The 15,759-nt window shown below is 38.3% G+C and overlaps 1 long non-coding RNA gene across 1 annotated transcript in view; it reads right to left on the bottom strand.

Moving 5' to 3' along the window:
• LOC140520284 (uncharacterized) overlaps positions 1–9,608 on the bottom strand; it is a 98,802-nt gene extending 89,194 nt beyond the window's left edge. Inside the window, exon 1 of the long non-coding RNA XR_011972449.1 lies at positions 9,145–9,608. This is a non-coding gene — a long non-coding RNA (uncharacterized lncRNA). The remainder of the gene's footprint in view (positions 1–9,144) is intronic.
• Between the last annotated feature and the right edge of the window lie 6,151 nt (positions 9,609–15,759).

The raw sequence follows: 15,759 nt of genomic DNA, 5'->3' as shown, positions 1-15,759 counted from the left end.
TGATCCCTTCAGTTACTCAAATACTGAGAAAAGTTTCAAGATTTAAGATATTATCTTTCAATGTAAACAGTTCAGTTTTAGTAAGTCTGTTATGATTTCTCTTTCTCTTTCCTGTTTACCTTTTCATGCTTCTCTTCAGTTCTGGTCTTTTCATCAGGAATGCTTGAAAGTCCTCTATTTCAATGAATGACTATTTTTTCCTTGAAGTATTATAGTCAGTTTTGCTGGGTAGGTTTTAATCCCAATCTCTTTGCGTTCTGGAATATTATATTCCAAGCTCTTTGATCCCTCAATTTAGAGGCTGTCAGATCCTGTGTTATCCTGGTTGTTTTTTTGAAATACTCTAATAGTTGTTTTCTGGTTGGTTGCAAAATTTTCTCTTTGATCTGGGAACTCTAGAATTTGCCTGCAACATTCCTAGGAGTTTTGCCTTTTGGATCTCTTTCAGGAGGTGATCAGTGAATTCTTGCAATATTTATTTTACCCACTGGTTCCAGAATATCAGGGCAGTTTTCATTGATAATTTCATAAAAGATGATGTTTACGTTCTTTTTTTGATCATGGCTTTCCAGTAGTCCCAGAATTTTTAAATTATCTCTCCTGGACCTATTTTCCAGGTCAGTTGTTTTTCCAATGACATACTTCGTATTGCTTTCTATTTTTTTCATTCTTTTGGTTTTCTTTTGTAATTTCTTGGTTCCTCATAAAGTCATTAGCTTCCACCTGTTCTATTCTAATTTTTAAGGAACTGGTTTTTTTAGTGAACTTTTGAACCTCCTTTTCCATTTAGATAATTCTACTCTTTAAAGCATTCTTTTCCTCATTGGCTCTTTGGGTCTCTTCCACCATTTGAGTTAGTCGATTTTCAAAGGTGTTAATTTCTTCAGTATTTTTTTGGGTCTCCTTTAGCAAACCGTTGACATGCTCTTCATGGTTTTCCTGCATAACTGTCATTTCACTTCCCAATTTTTCCTCCACTTCTCTTACTTCATTTTCAAAATCCTTTTTGAGATCTTCCATGGCCTGAGACCAATGAATATTTATTTTGGAGATTTTAGATGCAGAATCCTTGACGTTTAGGTCTTCCTCTAATGGTATGCATTGTTCTTCCTCATCTGAAAGGATGGAAGAACATACCTGCTCACCAAGAAAGTAACCTTCTATTGTCATTCTTTTTCCCTTTGGGGGGGGGCATTTTCCCAGCTAGTTACTTGACTTTTGCGTTCTTTGTCAAGATGAGGATATTCTCTGGTAACCTGTAAGTTCTCAGTTTCTCCAAGGTGGCACAATCAAGGGAAAGGGGTTTCCTCCTCTCCTGCTCTCTTCTCTGTGAGCAGGATTCCATTTCCAGAGCCTCCACCCACTCCACTATGTCAGCCAGTACTCATCTTCATCCCAGGTCCACCACTCAGAGCTGACATCTAGACCAGCTGCTCATTTTCCTTATGGTCTTTAAGCTGGGGCTCCAAGAATGGAAGCTGCTACTGCCTGGGCCCAGAATGAGACTGCTGCATTCCCTTCTCTCCCAGGTAAAAGAGTTTGCTTACTGATCTTTGCATCTGTCTTTGGGTTTGCGAGTTGAGGAATCTGGGACCCACAGCTACTGCTGTTGGTGGCGCCTTGAAGACCACTTTAGTCCTGTCCTAACTGAGGCATAGAAAAAGCTGGGTTGCACTCTGTTCTGCACCCAGTATGATAGATCTTTCCTGTCGACCTTCCAGGCTGCCTTGGGCTGGAAATCTTTCACTCTATCTTTTTCAGGCTTCTGCTGCTATAGAATTTGTTTAGTGTCAATTTTTACAGGTATTTTATGGGAGGGGAGCTTCTAGAGGTGTGTCCTTCTACTCTGCCATCCTCAAAGTGAGGAACATTTAGAAAACATAACTTAAAAATCAGAATAACTCAAAAATATTTATGAAAATTTGACATATTCAAAAATTGAATTTAACTTTAATTTTCATATTTGGTGGGGTTTTAGTTGTTAAGGCAACTCATTAGCAAATAAGATGGAAGTAGTTTCAATTAACTTGACTTTCAGATAGTTCCATGGGAAATAGTGTTGGGTGTGCAACTAAAAATGTTTGCAATCATTTAATAAGTTAAATAATATCTTATTTTGAATTTCATGTAAATTACACAGCACATATAGTTAAATACATTATTTTGATTAAGTATATACGTATATATATGATATGTTGATACTAATATAAAAATATTTGTTATTCTTCAAATGCCAATCATTATGAAATTTTTCAATGTAATAAATATTTCTTAATAAAAATGATATAATGTGGGAGAATTGCATTTGAATGCACTTGATAAAAATCAATCCATAATAGAATGGAAGATTATAAGGGCTGGTTTGTAATGTAAATGTGTTGTGTAAATGTATAATGTAAATATATTGTATGCTTTCCAAGTATTTTCATTAGTTACTATGAGAAAATGATATACTTTTAAATATGCATATATGAATTATTAATATTTGCATGTTAATGTGAATCAGTTTTTTTCCATTAAAAAGAAAGTTCTTTAAAAAATTATGTGTCTATTTTAGGTGGAGCCATGATGGTGGAGTGAGCTCTTCCACAAAGATATACTTAAGATATCTTTAAATCAGAACAAATTTGAGAGTGCAGAATCAACTAGAAGATAGTGAGTGGCACATTTCTAGCCCAGGGTAGCACAGAAGGTTAATGGAAATAATCTCTTACATTCTGTTGTGGGAATGCAGAGTACATGGATGGCAACAGTGCATATTTGGCCGTTGTGAAGTGGGAATAGCCCTGGAAAGACTGAGTCAGGACTGTCTTTGTGGATTAACAAACTTATCAGCACAGGATGGGAGTTCAGTGGAACTGAGTAAGGGAGATTCGCAAGACCTCAGGTAGCAGCAGCAGCTACTGCTGACACTATCAACCAACAGATTATATCTTAGAAAGTCACCTACTTGAACTTCTGTTTTACAATCAAATTAATTTGTTTACAGTGTTCTACAGTCACTTCTATATATCTTAAATTTTTTCCCCTCCCTCCCGCTCCTTCTCCAATCCCTCCCAGAGACAGCATAAAATTTTATATAGATTCTACACATACATTCATATTAAATACATTTTCACCTTAGTCATGTTGCAGAGAAGAATTAAAATGAATGAGAGAAATCATGAAACAAAACAAAGCATGATACAAAAGAAAATGATCTGCTTCATTCTGTGATCAAATTTCATAGTACTTTTTCGGGATGTGGAAGGTATTTTGCCTCAAGAAATTTTTTAAGTCCTTGCAATACAAGGGAGTACTAAATCTACCAGAAAAATTCTTCTCACACTGTGGTTGTTGTGTACAAAGTTCTCCTGGTTCTGCTCCTTTCATTCAGCATCAATTCATATAAGTCTTTCCAGGCTTCTCTAAACTCCTCCTGTTCATCATTTCTTATACTACAAGAGTATTCCATTACATTTATATACCACAATTAATTCATCTGTTTCCCAACTGAAACGCATTCCCTTGATTTCCAGTTTTTGGCCACCACAAAGAGAGCTGCTATATATATTTTTGTACATATGGGACCCTTTTTCATATTTACAGTCTCTTGGGGATACAGTCCTAGAAGCAATATTGCTAGGTAACAGGGTATACACGTATTTGAAGCCCTTTAGGCATAGTTCCAATTTGATCTCCAGAATGACTAGATCAGCTCATAGCTCCACCAACAATGAATTAGTGTACCAACTCCCCCACATCTTCTCCAACATTTATCATGCTCCTGGTTTTTCATGTTAGCCAATCTGATATTTATGATGTGATACCTCAGAGTTGTTTAGATTTGCATCTCTCTGATCAATAGAGATTTAAAATATTTTTTCATATGACTAGCTAAAGCTTTAATTTCTTCCTCTGAAAACAGTATATCCATATCCTTTGACCACATATCTTGTTTTTTATTTTCTTATTTTACATTTTCAACATTCATTTCCACAAAATTTTGAGTTCCAAATTTTCTCACTATCTCTCCCCTACCCACACTCCAAGACACTTTGCGTTCTGATTGCCTTTTCCACCAATATGCCCTCCCTTCTAACACCCTCCCTTCCCTTATCCCTACCATCTCTCTTGTATTGTAGGGCAAGATAAATTTCTATACTTCATTACCTGTATTGTTTATTTCCAAGTTGTACACAAAAACAATTCTCCTAAAATTCTGATTTCCAACTTCTCTTCCTTCCTCCCTCCCCACTCATCCCCACTCAACAGGCCAGAAATTAAATATAGGCTATATATGTGTAGTTTTGGAAATGACTTCCATAATAGTCATGTTATGTAAGACTAACTATATTTCCCTACATCCAATCCGGCTCACCATTTCTTCTATTTTCTCTTTTGACCTTGTTCATCCCCAAGAGTGTTTACTTCTAATTTCTCCCTACTCCCATTTACCCTCCCTTCCATCAACCCTCCCACCCTGCTTATCCCCTTCTCCCTTACTTTGCTGTAGTATAAGATAGATTTTCATATCAAATTGAGTGTGCATGTTATTCCTTCCTTGAGCCAAATGTGATGAGAGTAAGCTTCACTTTTTTCCCTCACACCTCCCCCATTTTCCCCTCCATTGGAAGAATTTTTTCTTGCCTCTTCAATGAGAGATAATTTGTCCCATTCCATTTCTCCCTTTCTCCTCCTAATATATCCTCTCATCCATTGATTTCATTTTTTATATATGATCCCTTCCTGTTCAACTCACCCTGTGCTCATTGTCTCTCTCTGTCTCTCTCTTTATGTGTGTGTGTGTGTGTGTGTGTGTGTGTGTGTGTGTGTGTGTGTAATCCCTCCAACTACTAAGATACTGAGAAAAGCTTCAAGAGTTGCTATGTTTATGGCATAGCTTACCGAGAGGAGCAAGTCTTATGCCTGGCCAGGAGGCTGCTCATCCTCCTGTGGAGCTCGCAAGTAAGAGAATGAGGTGGGAGAGTGGGTCAGTGAAGCAACTCTGATTTATTCAAGCAAGCACTCTGATTATATAGTCTTTGCCAGCTAGCCCAGCGAACCATGGTAACACGCATAAACAAACCCGAAACTATAGAAATGAACACAAGCTGGAACTATAGTGACAACAACAAACCACGGGTGGGGCCGTCCCTTTCAGCGCCATCTTGTTCACCCTTCCCTGCTCCAGACTCAGTTTACCTGATGTCCATCAGTGTGGCATCCCAGATGGTGTGGCGGTCAGCGCCCCTTACAACTCCCCCTTTTTGTTTTAGGCCTGATGACCTTCACGGGTTTGTACATCTCTCAGCTTAAACTGATTTTCAGTAAGCATCTTCATTGTATCTTTTACAGTTTGTAGGGGACATTTGAGACATGCTGGTATGAGACATATAACAATCAGGATAACAATACTTCCTGACAACAATGGACCTAGCCAATTAAACAATGAGGTGGAATGACCAAAAAGTTGCATCATGTCTGAAACAAAATTTTCAGGTATTAACTTTTTTGTCCCTTGAGTATTTATATCCAATGCCAATTTTTCCAACAGTTTCATTTCACTTGAAACGTTGGTGAGTGTTAAACCATGTAACTGAGCTCTTATTTCTTCCCAATTAAATTCAGTATCATTGTACAATTTGTTCATCATACAAAAATGACGATATCTGTAATCACATCTTAAAGCCAATTGTGTTTCTATGGCCTGCAGTACATCTCCAATAGCTATTACATCATTTTATAACATTAGAATGGCCTGATAGAATTCATGATCCATCTTCAATTGTTCCCTAAATCCCACTGATACATTATTTGCACAAACACCAAGGATAGCCCTTCACCAGTCCTGTAAAGTAGAAATGTCTACTAATGTCCAAAGGTCCAATACTGGTCCTTGGCCTGGCTCACTGTTAGAAGTAGTAAGATGCAGCTGACTAATTTCATGGCTCAGGCATTGTAGTTTCTTCTTCTTTCTCTGGCGGACTCCCTGTGATTTCTTCCTGGTGCTGTACGACCCGTAGTCTTTTCACTGGTACCCAGATCTCCTTGTCTCCTGTAAAGATACAAGCATAACCCTTGCCCCAAGTTATTATGGTATGTGGTCCATGCCATTGCCCTTCCTGATCTTGCCACATGGCTGTCTGTCCCGTGGCTGGAGGCTTCCATTCCAATTTTTTCTTAAAATCATCCGGTGGTCTGCCTGATCTGACCATGTGTTTCATGGCAGGCGTAAGACCGTGCTCATGGAATTTTAAATAATTGATAATGTAAAGTGCCAATTTTAATTGATTATGTGCTGTGGACCTGGGTCCCGAAGCTCCCTCTTTTTGTTTTTGGACATATTGTTTTATGGTGCGGTTCGCACGTTCTACTATGGCTTGTCCTGTGGGGTTATAGGGGATTCCAGTCACATGAGAGATTCCGAATTCTGAGAGAAATTTTTGGAAGGCCGAAGCAGTGTATGCTGGGCCATTATCAGTCTTTAATTGTCGTGGGATGCCATGAGCTGCAAAACATTGAAGCATGTGACTACACACGTCCTTAACTGCCTCTCCGGTGCATAGAGTAGCCATGTTGAAACCGGAGAAAGAATTTTGGAGATGCACTCCAACGCTTGAGGAGTCCATTCTCGTGGTGAATTTAAGTCACGATCTTCTTTCAGCATGTCATACAATGGGTGTAATTCACTTGTAGGTATTCCTAATTGTGGTCTGATCCACTGAAGCTTTCCTATCACCTTTTGCATATGATTGAGAATCTTGATTTTAGACACATCTATTACAGGTGATTTAATATGGATTTGATGTTCTAATATGGTGAGTCCTAAATAACGTATAGGCAGGTCTTTCTGTATCTTATCAGATGCTATTTTTAAGCCCTGTTTGAGGAATTCTCTCTTTGTCATTTGTAATGTCATTTCTAAAATTTCAATGTTATCATGAGCTCCTAAGATATCATCCATATAATGGAGTATCAACACCTGGGGAAATCTCTTCCTGACTGGGTGTAATGTCTTGTCTACATACCACTGACAAATTGTGGGACTGTTTTTCATTCCTCGGGGTAGTACCTTCCATTGGTAATGATGGTGTTGTGCATGGAGGTATCAGGAAATTCCTTAGGCTTCTAATTAATTTTGACTGTATGGCACCGACTTGAGTGTCTGGTACCTCCTCCTGAATTCTGAAGTGGCCTGTGGGATCCTCTCTGCGTCCTCCCAGTAGCCCCTCCTTTTCTCCTGGGCTGGAGAGATGCCCATTTGCATGTTTAAATATTGAGCACTACCCTTGAGAGGGGAGAATGACCTACACTCTGAAGCCCAATGTTTTAGACAGGGTGTGGTTGGCCTACTCTTAAATCGTGTTCTGTTGCCTTGGTTCTGAAGTCCTTTTCTTCCCTCTGCATTGTCTCTACACTCCCTCCAGTAATGTCCTATTTTTCCACACTTAAAGCATCTCATTTTTGGTCTTGCCAGTTTCAGCCTTAAGCTTAGCAATACATTCCTTCAAGGTTCTATTCATCCTTTCTACCTGGCCTGAATTCTGGGGTCCAAGTACATGTACTCAAGCACCCCACCCTGTCTCCCTTTAAGCAGATGGGACCCAACATATTTTGGGATAAGGGATGAAAGTCTCAGCTTCTGAAACTGCTTCCTGCTGAGACTGGACGTAGGGCTGACCCTGCCTCACAGGGTCCCAACATTGGAGGGGTTAGGTCTTTAACCAGTATGAGGAACTTGATGATTCAGAGGGTGATAGGTGATATTACAATTCTCGAGAAAGAGATGCCTCTCCACCTGGTGGAGGGAGGCAACTTACAAAAACTGAAATACAATTTTTATACCCTGATATCCAACTTAATTGCTCATGTGGCTTTAGAAAAGAGGGGAGATTTGAGTAACTTTTGGGTACCTTCCAAGTTTCAGCTACAGCCCACAGCACTTTCACAAAGAAAGCTGGTAGCTGGTAACCAACCAACCGTCCACAAGCCCTGGATACCTGAAACTCAGGTATCTAAGGAGAGAGACCTTATGGAAAAGAAATTTTATTTAGCCACTATGCAAGTACTCTAACAAACCAAATTCTTAGGTATAACTGAATTCCTAAATATAAAACATCTTTGACTCTGTTTGAATTCAGATAGGAGTGAAAGTTTCCCATGGAGTTGAAACAAGCAATGCACATTAACAGGATTCACATACATAAGAGATTTCATTTCAGATCCTTCTTTCTCAAATTTAAAACTTGTCCTGATATAAAAGTCATTGTTACAACTTTTGAGCAAGTCACATCATTATTTATGAATTATACAAGCCAAACAATTTTCTTAGAACTGATGACCATGTCCACACAAAAGGAGCGTTGGCAGTTTTACAAAATAAAAGGAATTGGCATGGATCCCATGCCTGCCAACCCCAAACATATAGGAGGACTGTTCTGAATGGGCAGAACCAGTCTAAATAAATTATTACTCCATTCATTTCTTTCCACACATAGTAATCCATTAACAATTTTAAGTTTAGCAGTAAAACAGGCAAAGGTGAAAATACTTGATTTTCTAAATAACATAACTTTTCCAACATCTTTTAGTTTCAACAAAATTCAGATTACAAATTGCTTTCTCTAACATCATTTCTGGATTATAGAGTAAAATAAAAATCTTGATGGTTCTAACTTTTACTCAAGAAAATTTCACATCTGTGGCCACTCCTTAAAAATGTTTTTGAAAGAAAAAGTTGTGAAACTGCAAGTGGAAGTGAAGGAGACTCTGGAACAAAGTCCAGCGGCGCCAAGTCTCCTCCTTTTCACCTGGGAGTTTCAAAGCCTTATCTCTGAGGTGTCTTTTCTCTTTCTTCAGTAGGTTTCTCCATTTATCAGTTAGTACTTTAACATTGTCCTGCAAATTCTGCACCATCTGTATATTCTTCCATCTCTCTTCTAAGTTTAGATATATGAGTGCTGGCTGCCTTTCTGGGCTATTGTTCCTTGTACTACTCTATGACTCTGACGGGGCTGTCTGTGAGGATGTGATGAATGTTCTCATTTGCACTTTCTTGCCACCGTCTTCTATGAACACATTCTTCAGCATGTTACATAGAAAGAATGTGTACTGACCCTGACTCAACTTTTGTGAGCTTTGCCCCATTTCAATCTTACTCACGGTTACACCTCTTCCCTCCGAGCTGAATTGCGAGCGTCTTCTCCTGCGTTTGCTTCTCAGATCCGCTTCTGGAGGACTCGGTGAGGCAGACAGGCTACCGTCTCCTGTTGCGCTCAGGTATCAGCCTTTGACCCTGTCCTGATAGCTCCTGTACACTGTCTAGGCTTCTGGAGAGCCTGACTCACTCAGGGGGGACTGAGGGACCTGATTCCCTTAGCTCAGATTCCTGAGGGACCTAATGACCCTTGGCTGAGTTTCTTAAGGGACCTAATTTCCCTTGTCTGAGCTTCCTGCTCTTTCCCCACTGCTTGTGGCTCCACGTTGGTGGGCGCCAAGTTGCTATGGTTACGGCATAGCTTACTGAGAGGAGCAAGTCTTATGCCTGGCCAGGAGGCTGCTCATCCTCCTGTGGAGCTCACAAGTAAGAGAATGAGGTGGGAGAGTGGGTCAGTGAAGCAACTCCGATTTATTCAAGCAAGCACTCTGATTATATAGTCTTTGCCAGCTAGCCCAGCGAACCATGGTAACACGCATAAACAAACCCAAAACTATAGAAATGAACACAAGCTGGAACTACAGTGACAACAACAAACCAGGGGTGGGGCAGTCCCTTCCAGTGCCATCTTGTTCACCCTTCCCTGCTCCGGATTCAGTTTACCTGATGTCCGTCAGTGTGGCATCCCAGATGGTGTGGTGGTCAGTGCCCCTTACAAAGAGTTATAAATATTATCTTTAAATATAGGAATATAAACAGTTCAACTTTAGCAAGGCCCTCGTGATTTCTCTTTCTTGTTTACTGTTTCATGCTTCTCTTAATTCTTGACTTTGAAAGTCAAATTTTCTTTTCAGCTCTGGTGCTTTCATCAAGATGCTTGAAAGTCCTCTATTTCATTGAATGATCATTTCTTCCCCTGAAGTATTATACTCAGTTTTTCTGGGTAGGTGATTTTTGGTTTTAGTCCTAGTTCCTTTGACTTCTGGAATATCATATTACAAGTCCTTCGATCGTTTAATGTATAAGTTGCTACATCTTCTATTATCCTCATTGTATTTCCGCAATACTTGAATTGCTTCTTTCTAGCTGCTTACAATATTTTTTCCTTGACCTGAGACCTCGGGAATTTAGCTACAATATTCCTAGGAGATTCTCTTTTTGGATCTCTTTCAGGAAGTGGTCAGTGGATTCTTTCAATATTTATTTTGCCTTCTGGTTTTACAATATCAGGGCAGTTTTCCTGGAAAATTTCATGAAATATGGTGTCTAGACTCTTTTTGGATCATGGCTTTCAGGTAGTCCCATAATTTTTAAATTGTCTCTCCTGGATCTATCTTCCATGTCATTTGTTTTTTTCAATGAGATATTTCACATTATCTTTCATTTTTCATTCTTTAGGTTTTGTTTTGTAATTTCTTGGTTTCACCTAAAGTCATTAGCTTCCATCTATTTCATTCTAATTTTTAAAGAACTATTTTTTCTGTGATCTTTTGAGCTTCCTTTTCCTTTTGTCTAATTCTGCTTTTTAAAGCATTCTTCTACTCATTGACTTTTTAAACCTCTTTTTCCAGTTGAGTTAGCATATTTTTAAAGATTTTATTTTTTTGAATCTGGTTTAGCAAGCTGTTTACTCACTTTTCATGGGTTTCTCTTCCCAATTTTTCCTCCACCTCTCTTACATGGTTTTCAAAATCCTTTTGAGCTCTTCCATGGCCTGGGACCACTGTTTACTTATTTTGGAGGTTTAGGATGCAGAAGCCTTGAATTTTATATCTTCCCTGATGGTAAACGCTGTTTTTCCTCTTCTGAAAGGTTGGGAGAAAATACCTTTTCAACAAGAAAGTAACCTTCTTTAGTCTTATTTTTCCCATTTTTGGGGCATTTTCCTAACAAGTTACTTGACTTTGGGTCCTTTGTCAAGACTTGGGTATACTCTGTGGACCTGTAGTGTCTCAGTTCCTCCAAGGTGACAAAATCAAGGGAGAGGAGTTTACTCCCTAGCCTGGCTCCTGGCTGAGATTCATATCAGCTGCTCAATTCCCTCAAGGACTTTAAGCTGAGGCTCCAACAATGGATGCTGGCTACTGCCTGCCATGGCCACTGTCACTGCAGCTGCCACCGCCCCACTGTTGCTGTTTCTGCCTGAGACTAGGGCTTAGGAAGACCCTGCTCCCATGTCACAGAGGTGAAAAAGCTCTCTCACTCACATTTTCAGTGTCTTTCGAGCTAATCAATTGAGGGATCTGAGAACTGCCACTGCTGCTTGGGATTCTGACTCTGAGGCCTGCTCCTGTCCTGCTCCTCCTGGTGCTGTGCTGCCAAGGCTGGGCTGGACTCTGTGACAGACCTTTCTCTTTGGCCCTCCAGGTCACCATGGGCTGGAAATCTCCTTGACTCCATCGGTATATAGCTTCTGCAGCTCAACAGGTTGTTGAGAGTCATTCTTTACAGGTATTTTGTGGACTGTAAGGGAAGAGCTAGAGTATGTGTGTCTTTTTAGTCTACCATCTTGGCCCAGTCCGCTGTTCCACTACACTCCCTTTGATTATATGTCAATTGGGGAATGATTTGTATTCTTGTGCATTTGACACAGTTCTCCTTATATTTTAGAAATGAGGTCTTTATCACAGACACTAGTTGAAAAATTTTTTCCCCAATTTTCTTCTTCCCTTTTAATGGTGGTTGTATTGGATTTGTCTGTGCAAAAACTTTTTAATTTAAGGTCATCAGAATTGTCCATTTTACACTTCATGTTCTCTATCTCTTGTTTTGTGAAGAATTTCTTCATTTTCCATAAACCTGATAAACACACTATTCCTTGCTCCACTAATTTTTTTTATGATATCAATCTTTATGCATGTATCAAGAATCCATTTGGACTTTTTTCTTGTGTACTGTGTCAAGCATTGGTCTATGCCCCCTTTCTACCACACTGTTATCCAATTTCCTAGCACATTTTGTTGCACAGTGAGTTCTTATCCCAGAAGCTGGGGTCCTTAGGTTTATCAAAGAATAGATTGCTATATTCATTGAATATTGTATCTGGAGTACCTAACCTATCTTGCTGCTCTACTCCTCAATTTCTTAGACATTACCAAGTGGTTTTGGTAATTGCTGCTTTATAATACAATTTGAGATCTGCTAGGGCTAGACCACCTTCCTTGCATTTTTTCTCATCAGTTCCCTTGATATTTTGGAGCTTTTGTTCTTCCAGATAGTATTTTTTCTAGCTATAAAAAATAATTATCTGATAGTTTGATTGGTATGGCACCGAAAAATTACATTAATTTAAGCAGAATAATCATTTTTATTATATTGACTTGGTTTATCCACGAGCAGTTGATGTTTTTCCACTTTCTTAGATCTGACTTTATTTGTGTGAAAAGTGTTTTGTAATTGTGTTCATATATTCCCTGAGTTTGTTTTGGCAAGTAGTCTCCCAAATATTTTATAGTGTCTACCTTAGCTTTAAATAGGATTTCTTTTTGTGTGGGTTTGTGTGCTTTTATTTTGTATCCTGCCATTTTGCCAAAGCTGTTTATTATTTCAAGTAGGTTTTTCTTGATTCTCTGGGATTCTATAATATCATCATATCATCTGCAAAGAGTGATAATTTAGTTTCTTCTTTGCCTATTCTAATTCCTTCTATTTCTTTTTCTTCTCTGATTGCTACAGCCTACATTTCTAGTACCATATTAAATAATAGTGGTGATAATGGACATTCTTGTTTCACCCCTAATCTTATTGGAAATTCATCTAGTTTATCTCCATTGCATATAATGCTTGCTGAAAGTTTTAGGTAGATACTGCTTATTATTTAATGGAAAGTTCCATTTATTCATAGGTTCTCCAGTGTTTTCAATAGGAATAGGTGTTTTGTTTTGCCAAAAGCTTTTTTTGCATATATTAGGATAATCATGTGATTTCCGTAAGTTTGTTGTTGATATGACCCATAATGCTAACAGTTTTTGTAATACTGAATGGGCCCTGCATTCATGGTATAAATCTTACTTGATCATAATATATTATTCTCTTGATCAGTTGCTGTATTCTTTTTTGCTAATATCTTATTTAAAACTTTTGCATCTATATTCATTACAGAAATTCATCTATAATATTATTTCTCTGTTTTGGCTCTATCTGGTTTAGGTATCAGAACCATATTTGTACCATAAAAAGAAATTGGCAGGACTCCTTCTTCCCAATTTTCCAAAATAGTTTATATAGTATTGGAATTTTCTGTTGTTTAAATGTTTGATAGAATTCTCTTGTAAATCATTCTGGCCCTGCAGATATTTTCCTAGAGAGTTCATTGATGCCTTGTTCCATTTGTTTTTCTGACATGGGGTTATTTAAGTGTTCAACTTCCTCTTCTGTTAATCAGGGCAATTTATATATATATATTTTAAAAATAGCCACCTGTCTCATTTGGATTGTAGAATTTATAGACATATAGTTGGGCAAAGTAATTTCCCTCTATTGTTTTAATTCACTCCTCACTGGAGGTGAGTTCACCCTTTTCTTTTTTGATACTGGTAATTTGGTTTTCTTCTTTCTTTTGTTTTAAATCAAATTGACCAAAGAGTTATCAATTTTTTGGCTTTTACATAAAACCAACTCTTAGTTTTATTTATTAGTTCAATAGTGTTCTTAATTTCAATTTCAATAATCTCTCCTTTGGTTTTCAGTATTTCAAATTTGGTATTTACGGGATTTTCAATTAGTTCTTTTTCTCATAGAGTCATTAGCTTCTACTTGTCCAATTCTAAGTTTCATCAAATTGCTCTCTTCATTTAATTTATGCATCTCCTTTTGCATCTGTCCAATTACTGCTTTTAAGGAATTATTTTCTCCAGTTTTTGTACTTCCTTTTCCATTTGTCCAAATATCCCAGGTAGATTTTGTGCTTCCTTTTCCATTTGTCCAATTTTCCCCAGGAGGTTTTGTGCTTCCTTTTAAATTTGCTCAATTTTCCTTTTTAAAGAGCTGTTATCTTCAATGAATTCTTTTTCCATACTTTAAAACCATTAGCCACTTTTTCTTCTACTTCCTTCTTCTGCTCTTCCCAGAGAACTCTTTGTGCATGTGTGCAAATCATAGCCCCTTCTGAAGTTTTAGATAGGAGTACAGTCTCAATACTTACCTCTTTGGTAGTAGTGTTTTGGTCCTTGTCCACATAGAAAGATTCTATGGTTTTATTCTTCCTCCTTTGGTTCTTACTCCTGTTGGTGATGCTTTATGTATTGTGGCCTCTGGCTGTTTCCGCTAAAAGCTAAAGACTGTGGTGCTGAAGTGGCTGGTGTGAGAAAACAGAGGCAGGCTGGCTTTTTTTTTGTATGTTCGTTTGTTTTTCTCAGATTAGCCCTGCAGCTAGCTTGTTAAGTGTGGGCAAGGGATGGTATGGTCCCTGGCTATCTCCTCAGCAGAGCTAGAGCAAAGGCAGGCTCAGGGATTGGTGATCCTAGCTACCCTATTGTCTTTCTGTTTCCCCTGAGGCATGCCTGAGGTCCCTGTGCGAGGCTCCACCCATGCCCCCAGGGGGCTCCTGTCTTATGACACAGTAAAAGGAATACTCCTTTTCCATTTTCCTAGTTTCATGTGCTCAGATAGTGCTTGCCCATTCTGCTGGTTCCACTGATACAGAAATTTTCTTGGGAAATATTTTATGGTTCTTTCAAGGTCAGCAAACTGGGGGAAGAGAGCATTTACAGATCACTCCACCATTTTGGCTCCCAGAAGTTCAGGTAGGTGATTTACAGACATTCAGTCTGTTAGCTGAAAGTCTGAGGCCCAGCTGCTGCAGAGATTCCTGGGCCTCCACCCCGAGGCTCTCACTCCCTGGGCTCGACTTGACTCTCATCCTGCTTCCTCAGACTATGCAGGGCTTTCCTCTGAATTGTTCTTTAAAACTGGCCATGGAGATTTTTTCTGGTGGTTCATTCTTGGCTTCTTTTCTGGGTTGGGGTTATTTAAGCATTCAACTTCCTTTTCTGTTAATATGGTCAATTTATATGTATATTTAAAATATTTATCTGTCTCATTTAGATTGTCGAATTTATGGACACACAGTTAGACAATGTAGTTACTAATTATTGTTTTAATTTCCTCCTCTTTGGAGGTGAGTTCGCCCTTTTCATTTTTGATATTGGTAATTTGGTTTTCTTCTTTTTCTAAATCAACTTGAATAAAGGTGCTTCAATTTTATTTTTTTTTTCATAAAGCCAACTCTTCCTTTTATTTATTAGTTCAATAGTTTTCTTAACTTCAATTTTATTAATCACCCTTTGGTTTTCAGTATTTCCAACTAGTTATTTACTTGGGAATATTCAATTTGTTCTTTTTCCAACTTTTTCAGCTGCATGCCCAATTCATCAACCTCCTCTGTCTCTATTTTATTCATGTAGACATTCAAAGATATAAAACTTCCCTAAGAACTGTTTTTTTCAGTATCCTTTTATATTTGGTAGGTTGTCTCATTATTGTCATTCTCTTGAATGAAGTTGTTGATTGTTTTTAAGATTTGTTGTTTAACCCACTCATTCTTTAGGATTAGATTATTTAGTTTCCAATTAATTTTTCGTTTGTCTTTCCATGGCCTTTTATTATATGAATTTTTTATT

The sequence above is a fragment of the Notamacropus eugenii genome, chromosome 1 (assembly GCF_028372415.1).
Source record: "Notamacropus eugenii isolate mMacEug1 chromosome 1, mMacEug1.pri_v2, whole genome shotgun sequence".
NCBI lineage: Eukaryota > Metazoa > Chordata > Mammalia > Diprotodontia > Macropodidae > Notamacropus > Notamacropus eugenii.
Note: the sequence above shows the minus strand (reverse complement) of the source record. Positions and strands in the feature narration are given on the sequence as shown.